Source organism: Vicia villosa, linkage group LG3, assembly GCF_029867415.1.
Source record: "Vicia villosa cultivar HV-30 ecotype Madison, WI linkage group LG3, Vvil1.0, whole genome shotgun sequence".
Taxonomy (NCBI): domain Eukaryota; kingdom Viridiplantae; phylum Streptophyta; class Magnoliopsida; order Fabales; family Fabaceae; genus Vicia; species Vicia villosa.
In genome coordinates, this window is record NC_081182.1 from 81,663,690 (window position 1) to 81,675,274 (window position 11,585).

Consider the following 11,585-nt stretch of genomic DNA (forward strand, 5'->3'; position numbering starts at 1 on the left):
CTTAAAGTTGAGTAACCACAACAATTAGATTTTGGATAAAGGTTGAAAACCATGCTTTTAAGAAGAAACTCACATATAAATTGTTTATACTCAAGAAATCAACTCACTAAAGAAGTTTTTCTTCATGGATGATTTGAAATAAAGTTTGTGTGATTAGAACTACTAGTGCTCTCGTTACTCATAAACACACATCTTTCCAAAAGCCTATATTCTATCGATTTGTTCGCCAACTCAATGTTCTTCTTACAATGCAAATATATTTCTATTAAACATGTGAATCCACAAATAAGAGGAGGGTGAAATATGGGTTTCAGGAAAAATGTGGTTTGAAAAGCTTTTGTGATTATTTTCAGAGTTTAAAAACATTTTAAAAATGTTGTAGAAATTAGCAATGAAAAGTAAAAGTGCGGAAAGTAAAAAAGTTAAGGAAACGAGAAAAGACACAAGGAATTTATACATGTTCAGTCAATAAAACTTAGTCTTGTCCCCTAGATTTGATCTTGAGAGTATCTAGTTACGCTTAAGAGCTTTTAGTAAGTTAAACTCTCAAACCACCTTATAAAACGAAAATGAAGTTTCAAACTAACTTCCGACCAAACAACAAAAAAAAGGAGATAAGTTGTTAGTCTTATTTCCAAACAACAACTTGAAGTGGTAAGTCCGCAAGATAAACCGGGATTTTTTACGAACTTATCTCGAACCAAGGCTAGCTTTTGAACCGGGTTGAACTCACGAACCGAACTGAGGTTTTGACCAAGCTAGCCATAAACCTATGTGATATTTTGAACCAGGCTTATCTTGAACCTAAGTGAGCTTTTGAATCAGGCTTAACTCCCAAACCGTATTGAGATTTAGAACCAGGATGATCTCAAACCAAAGTTATCTTTTTAACAATGCTTAGCGCACGAATCGAATCGATGACTTAGAACCTAAATCCTCAAACCAAGGCTTTTGAAGTGTTTAGATTTGAACCCAAACAAACACTCCCTTATGGATAAATTATTTAGCCAAGATAAAAATACTTCTATGTAAATTTACAACAATGCCCTTTTCAGAATACCAAATTTCTCACAAAACAAAAGCACTATCTCGAAGCGCTATGGCTAAAATTATTTAAGAGAAAGTTGAAAATATTATATATATATATATATATATATATATATATATATATATATATATATATATATATATATATATATATATATATATATAGAGAGAGAGAGAGAGAGAGAGAGAGAGAAAGAGAGAGAGAGAGAGAGAGAGAGAGAGAGAGAGAGAGAGAGAGAGAGAGAGAGAGAGAGAGAGAGAGAGAGAGAGAGAGAAGTGAGATAGAATGTTCACATTTATGGATGTAAAATTGTGAAGGGGAAAGTCTCTATTTATAGGCTAGTGATTGACAAAAAAAAGGAAATTTCCATGTTGCTAAAATAAATGTGCCAATTGATTAGCACCTTGCTCCATTGATTGGAAACAAAAAAATAATAATGATTATGAAAGTTTAAAATGAAAGAAAATATAAAAAGACGTTGCCTTTAATTAAGATGTTGTCACAAACGTTTAAGGACATGTTTTGCTTTAACCCAATCGATTGGGTATGAGTACCAATCGATTGGACAATACAATGTTTTCCAAAATCATTTTGACAGGTCCTGATTCAACGGGCACGACTCCAGAACATTTTTAACGATATTTTCTTAAGAAATGTAGGCTTGAAACTGGTTTTACTCTGTGTGTGTGTGTGATTTAGTCGTATAACTTTACAAAAAAGCCTTTGTGTTTTTACAAAACACAGTTCACTCTGACGCGACAAGGCGAGCTTTCACACTTCCTTTCTCTCACAATTTGAAGCTTCAAGACTTGCCAAGTAAGCCAATTATATAGACACTTTCTAGAATCTTCTTGGAGACGAGACTTAAGATTTATTATAGTTGAGATACCATCATTAGAGGATGTTTGTAGTGAACATCAAACTCTAACTTGTATGCTTGCATTTTTAACCGCTTGTTACATTGTATCGTTATAGTATGTAAGTTGTTATACATGTTCATTATCAAACACTCATTTTAGTTGTTATCATAAAAAACACATTATTGAGAGTTTTGTTGATTACCTTCAAACCATGGTTCCACAATTTGCGCCCACTCTTTACTATTTGAGGGCTCTATAACCTTATCATAGTCAACTAAATCCCTAATTATTTCCATTTAGAGAAACACTAAGAACACACTCTTTTTAACACTATCTCAAACACTCCCTAGCTCCCTTATTGGTTAAAACATGTGTGGGTCCTACCACTTTATGTAGGACCTATTTCCAAATTGAGGGACTCCTCTTTCCATTAAAAAGTGAAATGGAGATGATGATAAATACAAACAAAAGGGGGTCAAGCTTGGTGGATTTTAAAGGTGAGTTCACTCTAAACTTGGTGAGAGGGTTCGAGTGTGAGCCTCTATAAATACCTCAATTCTAAGGCTGAGGAGGGATCTTTAATTTTTCCCTAAAAAAACTATATACGGAACTTCTCAGCATTCTGCGTCTGAGTGAACTAGCCTTAATCGTTGTTAAAATACCTTAAAAATCACACACAATCCTACAAACACAAAGCTATCCTTATTGAACATTATTTATTTAGCACAAATAAATTTAATTATTTTACTTTGAAATTTTATATAATTGTTATCGCGGTAGATAAGTTACAATCTTAAAAATTTAAAAATAATTATATTTTATTTAAAATAAACTCTTAAAATTTTGAAATACACCAACGAAATTATAAGGTAGACACAGACTGAATATTTTAACAAGAAATATATAAAGATACATTTTTTTTTTATAAATATTCTTAAAATTAGCTTCACTTTATATAATTGTGCATTTCATAATTTTTAAAGGAGTGGATAATACCATAAACAAAATTCTTTTTACATACAATTATATAATTAATAGAGTAGATTGAAAATAAATTATAACAAATAAGAGATTGAAATAATTAACTATTCTCATTTCAATAAATTTCCAAACATGTGAAAATTCTATAGAATAAATTAAATCCCAGAAAATCACAAAATACATATTTCTAATCAAGTAATATATATATATATATATATATATATATATATATATATATATATATATATATATATATATATATATATATATATATATATATATAATTAATTAATTAATTAATTTCTTATTAAAAAATAATTTTTATAAATATTCTTAAAATTAGCTTCACTTTATATAACTGTACATTTTATAATTTTTAAAGGAGTGGATAATATCAAAAACAAAATTCGTTTTACATACAATTATATAATTAGTAGTACATATTAAAAATAAATTATAACTAACAAGAGATTAAAATAATTTACTAATTTCATATCAATAAAAGAAATTAACTAATTATAGAATAAAAAAATTCTTTAATAACACAGCAGAGTGACAAATACCAAAAAATTAGGAAAAATAATGATGAGATTATAATCCAAATCTATGACTGTAAGGCATATGCATTATATTAGTATGCATAAACCATAATTCAAATTCCAACCAAATTGGATATTGCATTCTCCAAAAATAATATAATAACACTTTAATAGAAATATAATTTCCATTACTATTACTACTTTAAAATGAGAATTTCACATATAATTTAATAAAATGTAAAATTATTTTATAAATTAATTACTAAATATATAAAGATTCCATAAAAACACACAATTTATTTAATGCATAACGGTTTCCTTTTCCAAATTTTTTCCCTCTTTCTAATGTAGTCAATTTTTTTTAGTCAAAAAGAAAAACTTAAATTAAATTTTATTTCAATGGATTAAGTCCTAAATCGAAACAAAATAAACTATTATGTATTTATTCTATAAAAATTAATTTAATATTTTATTTTATCTATGGTATATAATTTTGATTGCATTTATGTTAAAAGTAATTTTATATATATTCAACTAAAAAGTATTGACCTGATTCCAAATTTACATTTTTTTTTGTTTTTATAGAATTCAATTTATTTTATGGAATCTTTATATATTTAGTAATTAATTTATAAAATAATTTTATATTTTATTAAATTGGTATTTGTCTAATTTAAACCTAAAACACACAATTTATTTGTCTACTTTAAAAAATAATTTAACATTGGATAATGCTAACTTGTCTCCTAAGACACAATTTAAGAACTAATAAAAAAATATTATCTTTGAAATCATACATTGATTTTAATAAAAATTTAAATTTGATTATTTAATTATTTTTTCTAATATAAACATTCTATAAGTGGGTCTTTTAACCTGTGTCACTATAACACAAGTTAAAAATTGATTTATAAATATCAAATTCACCATCTTTAATCTAAAACACTAGATGTTAGAAAGAATGACTAAGAAACTGTTTTTGGACACATTTGTAATTTTAGAATTTGATGGTTCATCTACAATATAAGAAAGTTTACTGATCTGGAAAGTACGATTCTGACCCTTTGCTTCCCCAGTCTGCCACTTGGACACCTTCTTTGCTCTCCTTTTGTGGAACTACACCATCACGTCTATTTCAAACTTCACCTTTACAAAATTTAAATCTAATAATTTTATATTGCTAGCTTTCTTGGTAAACGGGATTATAATCTTTCCCATACTCAAACTCTCCATAAGGTCTTTTCATTAGGTTTTTTTTCTCTCTTTCTATCTACCACTCTTTGCTGTATCTCCATCTCACTCCTCTTTTGAAAACTGGGCCAGCTTCCATCTTCATCTTCTATCTTCAACCTCTGCATGGCTCGTCCGATGGAAAAAATTGTTGACATCAACGACACCAGGGAGTTGTGGAAAGTGGCGGTGAGAGTTTCCCATAATTGGAAGGTAGTATCCAACAACAAGGAGCACTTTGAGACGATCTTCCAAGACAGAGAGGTAAGTGAACAGATCTGTTAACTTTTGTTCTTGCTTTACGAACGCGCGAGTTATTTCGCTGAGTTTTGAAACTAACAAGGTACGACCCTTAGTGATTTTACATCTGATGTCTGATGCATTTTGTTGATCTTGAGTTATGCTTCCTGTTTTTTATTTAACAGATGTAGAAGATTTTTTTGAAAGAAAAAAAGAAAGAGAGATTTACAAACGAATCTGGAAAGTTAGGGTTTCGATGAAAGTTAGGGTTTTGATTCTGGATGTGCTTCAGATGAAGAGGACATGAGTTTTCTTGTCGCCGCATTCTCTCCCTGACTTCAGGTAACTTCATTTCTTCTTTTCGACCCGGTTTCATCTTCTGTATTGTGAAGGAACGTGATTTTCTGTTGTTGATTTGGTTGATGTTGTTGTTGTTGTTTGAAGGTAAATAAGTATTGTGGATGAGGATGATGAACACAAATACCCAAATTCTATAACCAATTTGTATTCTGGATGTGCTAACAATATAATCGATTTGTAATTCCTTTATAAAATTTTGGTTGTGTTTTCTCTTTAAACTAATTACCCAGGTCCCGTAATTCTCACTCTGTCAATTGTTTTTATCTTATATACCACACTGATTTCTTTTGCAGGCTGAATATTTTTATCAGTTCACATATTCTAGCTTCAAGGAACATTTATTTGTGTAAATATTGAGAAATGTCGTGCCTGGCGGAAGAAAAGAAATAGATACAGTTACCGTTTTGGATAAAGCTGTAAATTACCTGACAACTTCTTTTGACTACTTCTCTAATATTAGTTATGCTTACAGAGATTCCTATTTAAACTTTCAGGTACTCTGGCAGATAAAAATGAAACGCTTTGTGGTGAAGTGAAATGGACGGGAAACCTCGCGATGTGGGATAAATCACAGTTTGAAAGGTTTATAAAGGTTTATAATTGGTTATATGTTTAAATTTAGGGTTTTCAATTTGTGATTAGGGTTTTTGTGTTTGATATGATGATTTTGTGATAATCACAATACTAAGTTGAGCATAGTTAAGCAGATAGTGAGAGTAAAGAATTTGTTGCGTCTTACTAGGTTTTTTGTCCTAAAACCTTTCTCTTTATATTTCAGAATACGCACCAGGGATATCCTACAGAAACATTAGGGCGGTTTCTCAAAGGTAGGGACGGGAATGTTGCCAAAGCTCATAAAATGGTTAGTTAACTCTTATGTTTGGTAGAATCTCTTGGATGAAATTTCAGCCATGTTCCTTCACTTTTGATTTATAAATGTAGATACTTTTGTGACAATTTAATAGATTAGGGAAAATTGTGAATTTCTCAGTTTCTTATTCTCATGTTATTCTTCTCCTCGATGTTGTTGTTTCAAGCACTAACATGGTCTTACGCAGGTTGAGAAGGCACACGATGGAGACAAGTGGATTTGATTTGTTGAAACTCATGAAATGTATTTACGTCAAAGTTTAAATTTTATTCTTTCACTGTTTTATTTTTGCATATTATTATATTAGGGTTTTTTCTGTGATTGTTTTATTTTTGCAGATTATTAGATCTGTTTGTAGGAAAGAGTGGGAAAATATGGAAAACCAGGTGGTGGAAGCGAACCTGAGAACATTAGCTTACCAGAAGATGATACATCTGCCATGAAATATGTAAGCCTCTTTTTTGTTTCGTTCATAGAATGGAGTAACGAGTAATTATCCTACTTTTCACTTTGGATGGTGTTTTTGTTGACGTTAAAACAGTCGTGGCCATTACCATTCGAGTTGGTTTCGGTACATATCAAAGTCATTACATGTTATTGAGTTTTAATTTCTCGGTAAAGTTGTTTCCTTTTCAAAGTGTTATCTGTCGAACATGATTCGTGTTAGAAAATAGAACCAATCAATTTGTTTAAATAGACTGTTTTACGGCATGAGTTAACATGCTATTTGAATATTGTTTAAATGAGGAATTTCAGTGATATGTTGCTGATAAATCCAAGACAGCCGGCACCCAAACTATTCAACAAAGGTTTACGCTATGCACCAGAAAAATGTGTTTCTTTCATAATCAGTATGTTTTTACTCACAAATTTTCGTTCTTCAAGTTTGAGTGTAGCTTGAAGACTCAACAAGTATTTCTACTTTAATACAATATTGTTTGTGAGTTGACTTGGGAATTGAATGTGTATTGTATTTTTAGAGGAATTATGATGATATGGGCATTGCATAGAGGACAAAGAAGAATCCTTTTTCACAACATTTATGTAGATATGGAAAGACCTTGACAGCACAAACAGTGGTCTCCAGCTTGATATACTACAGATTTGAAATCGGCAACTTAAATTTTCTTCCAAATTATAATTCTTTGAACTAAAAATTAGTTATACTGTTTGTATTTCTATTTTCTAATTAAGTGATTGCTTTCTATCTTTGTACAGGGAAGATGCTACCCATATATTCCTACAACAAGGTTTGAAAAATTAATGTATCGTGTTTAAAATTAAGTTTATATACACCTTTTGCTTGTATTTAACTTTAGAGGTTAGTAGCAGCCAAATTTGCTGTGATATTTGTATTATGATAGTGTTTATGATAGGCTTTACATTGTACGTTGGAATTTCAGAATATGTTGATGAAGAAATGTTGATTCCTAAAAATACCTCGGTGTTTATTAGACGGGTTCCAGGGCGGTCAGGATTACCAATTGTTAGTGAACTACAGTACTTTCTCAAACCTTTGGTATCATTACTTCTGTTTGATTTCTTACCATTTATCATGCATTCAATATGTAACTTTGTCAAAATGGGTATTTATCAATTTATCTTTTATGTATAGTGGCATAATTAGAAATTGCATTGTTCATTTGCGAAAAATATCATGTTCTTTCTATGTTTTCTTGAGTTGCAACTGCATTTTGCTATCAGTAGACAAGAGGTGAAATATAAGGTGGTGGAAGCTGAACCTGAGAACATTAGCTTATCGGCAGATGATACATCTGCCATTACAAAGTTAAGATCAGTTTCGGTAAGTCATTACATCTGTCGGTAAAGTTGTTTCCTTTTCAAAATGTTATCTGTCGAACATAACTCGTAGGAGAAAATAGAATCAATAAATATGTTGAAATCGACTATTTTACGGCAAGAGTTAACATTTGAAAATCGTTTAAATGAGTTTAATAATTGTTTTTTACGATGCATATATTCATGTAGTTTGCATTTGCAGTGGCGCGGTAGCGGCATTTTGCGTCTGTAGACTGGTTTTGGAAATCCCAGTTTGACCTCTTTGATAAAATGTTTGAGGAAGGCAGCACTCCTAATATGATTTTGCTGGCTTTTAGGATTTATAAAAACATTATTCTCTTCATCAACTAATTATATAAAAACACCTCTTGATTTTCATCTATCATGTAAATTGCTGAATAAAGCTCCATGCTACATTCAGGTTGTTGTGGATGGTGTGTGGATAGTGTTGTGGATGGTTTGTGTTGCTGAATGATAATTTGTATCAATTGGTATTTATAATGAAAAACCGCAGGTCGTTGTTGTCTCGGGTGAAACTGGTTGTGGTTAGACTACACAACATCCTCATGAGTGTACATGGTCTGGAGTCAGGATGTTATTTTTGGACTCGATGTCAATCGGGAAGGAAGAGAAGTGGCTTGGGCGTGGTTTAAGGTATAATTAACATATCACAGTACTGCATAAGTCATTTGGAGTGTGAAAAACATTGAATAGAAATGAAGATTACTGCATATTTTAGTTTAGTTTTATCACTGTTAAATTCCTTTTAAAGTTTAGGAATTGATCATTGGAAAAACTTTAGTTTCGTTGTTGCTATTCAATGAAAACTTGATCATAGAACTAGAATATAAATACTTCCTTAAATACTTTGCCAAGTTTTCCTTACATCTGTCATAGTTTATCGCTAAGCTTAGAGATTATGATAAGATTTACTCTGCGCTTTGATACTGAAGAGAAAAAATTGATGGAGATTATGATGTTTGTTTTCTATTGACTGCACTTCCTTTCCTTATTCTTATCTCAAATGTAGATGGCATGTTATTGCTTCTTGGATTTTAGATGCACATGATGAAAAATGTGGGATTTGTAGTATGGCCTTTGATGGATGTTGTCCTGGTTGTAAACTTCATGGAGATGACAAACATAAACAACGATGTGAACATCGAGAATCTATTTTCTGCTCTGTGTGTGACATAAGAAGAATTGTTCTTATTCAATTTCTTTTGCGAAATTAAGAATTGTGTCTTCATACCTCTTTCTCTAAAGCATGGCTCATTTAGCTTTATCAGTATAGCATATTGTGAATTTAAGGTTTTTAATTGAATTGAATTATATTTTGTGTTGAATTGAATGGTTTGAATTTATTTTAATTAGTTTTATTAGTATAGCTTTATCAGTGTTGATGTTTTGGCTTATTAGTAAATTAGTTAAAGTTTCATTCATTGATTATAATGGCAAGTTCACATTTCACAATGTATCATACACTGATCACAGAACAACCATTTAAGTTTTTGGTAAACTTTTCTACATGTATATGTTTCAGGACTAAAACCAAAGAGCATGCTTATTTCAGGGAGTAAATCAGAATTATCTTACTTATTTTGCAACAAAAGAAGCTATGTTGTTGTGTTAGTTAAGGCAAATTGTGTGTCTGGAAAGAGTCTTGGAGTTAGCTGAGACGAATAAGGTATGTACTAGATGATGTCAAGTAGTAGGGATACTCATTAGTGTTATAATTGCATGAAGTCGGTCCCCCACCTGCATCGCGGTCCTCCATAGTCGCAATTCCTATTGTCAAGATTGCGTCGAAGCATCTTCGGTAGGTCCATCGTGTCCGGTATGCAAAGATGACATTGAGCTGGGGACTGATGCAAAACAAATGTCGTCTAGGCATATGCATGTTTTTAATACCATTGGTCATGATATATTGAATTTGGTTGGGTTTGTTAATATATTATTACTTGTGATGAAGTTCATCTTTGAAGTGAAGTTGGAAAAGAATATACTTTGCATTTCCTCTTGATTATGCTTTCCACAAGTCAGGAGGCTGCAAATACTTTAGTTCCCCTTATACAGTGGTGCAATCTGTTTTTTTCTTCTTCTAGCGAATGAGTTATGAGATTAATTGCAGGTTTCAGAAGCCACTTATCTTGAACTTTTTCTATTTGTGCTTGAACTAATTTCACCAATTTTATTAACTGAAAAAACAAAGCAGATTAAGCTACCATAAGCTTAAGATAGCAGCCACAAGCATCTTCATGGAAAAACAAATCCACCTGAGGTGGCACATGCTCCACCAAAGCACTTGAGCAAGATCCAAAATGTCAATTATTAGCTATAGTGTTTTTCAATAGTCTAACAACATTACGGGTCAATAAATGAAATATAAATTGATTTGTTTTAATATATACATTGAATGAGTTGCACAATTAATTTTAATTAATTTTAATGTAAAAACCACTTTGAATTCAATAGTTATATATTAACATATTACCCTTTTAAAATAATTATACATAAGACTAATAATTTTACTATTTTACATCATTGCTTTTTTTAATTGTCTTTGGAATATTTTAGTCGTGTTTTTTTTTTCTTTTTTAATTTTTCTTTGTTTCAAAATTATTAATTGTATTTTTTAATGAATAAATTCTCATTAAAACTCAGTAAAATTAACTCTCTCTTCTTTTATGCAACACCCCACTATTTCGTTCTTCTAATAATTTTTCTTCATCTATTTCTCTCTCTCGCCAATCCTCTTTCTCTGAAAACATAAAAAAATTTAAAAAAATAAATGAGTTATTTGTTTGATTTTTTATCAAAAGAACTATTTGATCCACAAATATAATTTATTAACATTTTAACTAAAAAATAAGATGAAAAACATACATTTTTTTTAAAAAAAGAATACCACATATAGAAATAAAGAATATTTTAAAGAAATTTAGATCCATTTTTTTTAAATATTATAAATTCAAATTAAGGTTAGATATAAATAAACTGCAAATGTGAAAGAAATAATTTTTAGGTGAAAGAGTCTTTTATTTCTCTTAATAGTTATTACAATTATCTACAATATAAGAAAATAAACTGGTCTGGAATGTTCTAAATTACCCCTGCTTCTATTTTGTTTTGCCACGTGGGAAATTCAACTGCAAGCTTATGCTCTAAACAACTCTTCCTACTTTCCAATGTTCCAATGCATGCTACTTTTTCAAAAAAAATCCAAATTTCAAAAGGCTACTTTTTCTTTCCCTACTAAAGCTATTTTTAAATTTAATTTTTTTTTTGTATTTTTATATTTTTAAAAATATTATCATAAAAAATATTAGCAAATAGGACTCAACAATTATCCAATTTATTTCAGTTTTATAGGTATCAGACACTTTTCTATATATTTAATTATTATTTTTTTACGAGTATGAGATATTTTTCTATATATTTAGATTATTATTTTTTCATGGGTACCACACATTTTTCTAAATATTCAATTATTATTTTTTCATGGATACCGAACATTTTCTATATATTTAATTATTATTTTTTCACTGATATCAGACATTTTTCTAAACATTCAATTATTATTTTTTTCACGGGTACCGGACATTTTTCTATACATTCAGTTATTATTTTTTCACGGGTACAAGACATTTTTTTAA

General features: G+C 30.0%; 1 long non-coding RNA gene across 10 annotated transcripts; it reads left to right on the forward strand.

Moving 5' to 3' along the window:
* Window positions 1–4,655: 4,655 nt before the first annotated feature.
* LOC131656201 (uncharacterized) lies at window positions 4,656–10,040 on the forward strand. Of its 10 annotated transcripts, XR_009300019.1 has the most exons (14): window positions 4,656–4,922; window positions 5,084–5,240; window positions 5,552–5,674; window positions 5,753–5,840; window positions 6,037–6,120; window positions 6,317–6,372; window positions 6,468–6,577; window positions 6,671–6,744; window positions 6,886–6,980; window positions 7,110–7,379; window positions 7,533–7,648; window positions 7,834–7,933; window positions 8,444–8,583; window positions 9,473–10,040. It is a non-coding gene; the product is annotated as an uncharacterized LOC131656201 (long non-coding RNA). The 10 variants fall into 10 exon arrangements; XR_009300017.1 differs by having other exon boundaries at window positions 5,753–5,850; window positions 6,468–6,744; XR_009300013.1 differs by having other exon boundaries at window positions 6,468–6,744.
* The last annotated feature ends 1,545 nt before the right edge of the window (window positions 10,041–11,585 follow it).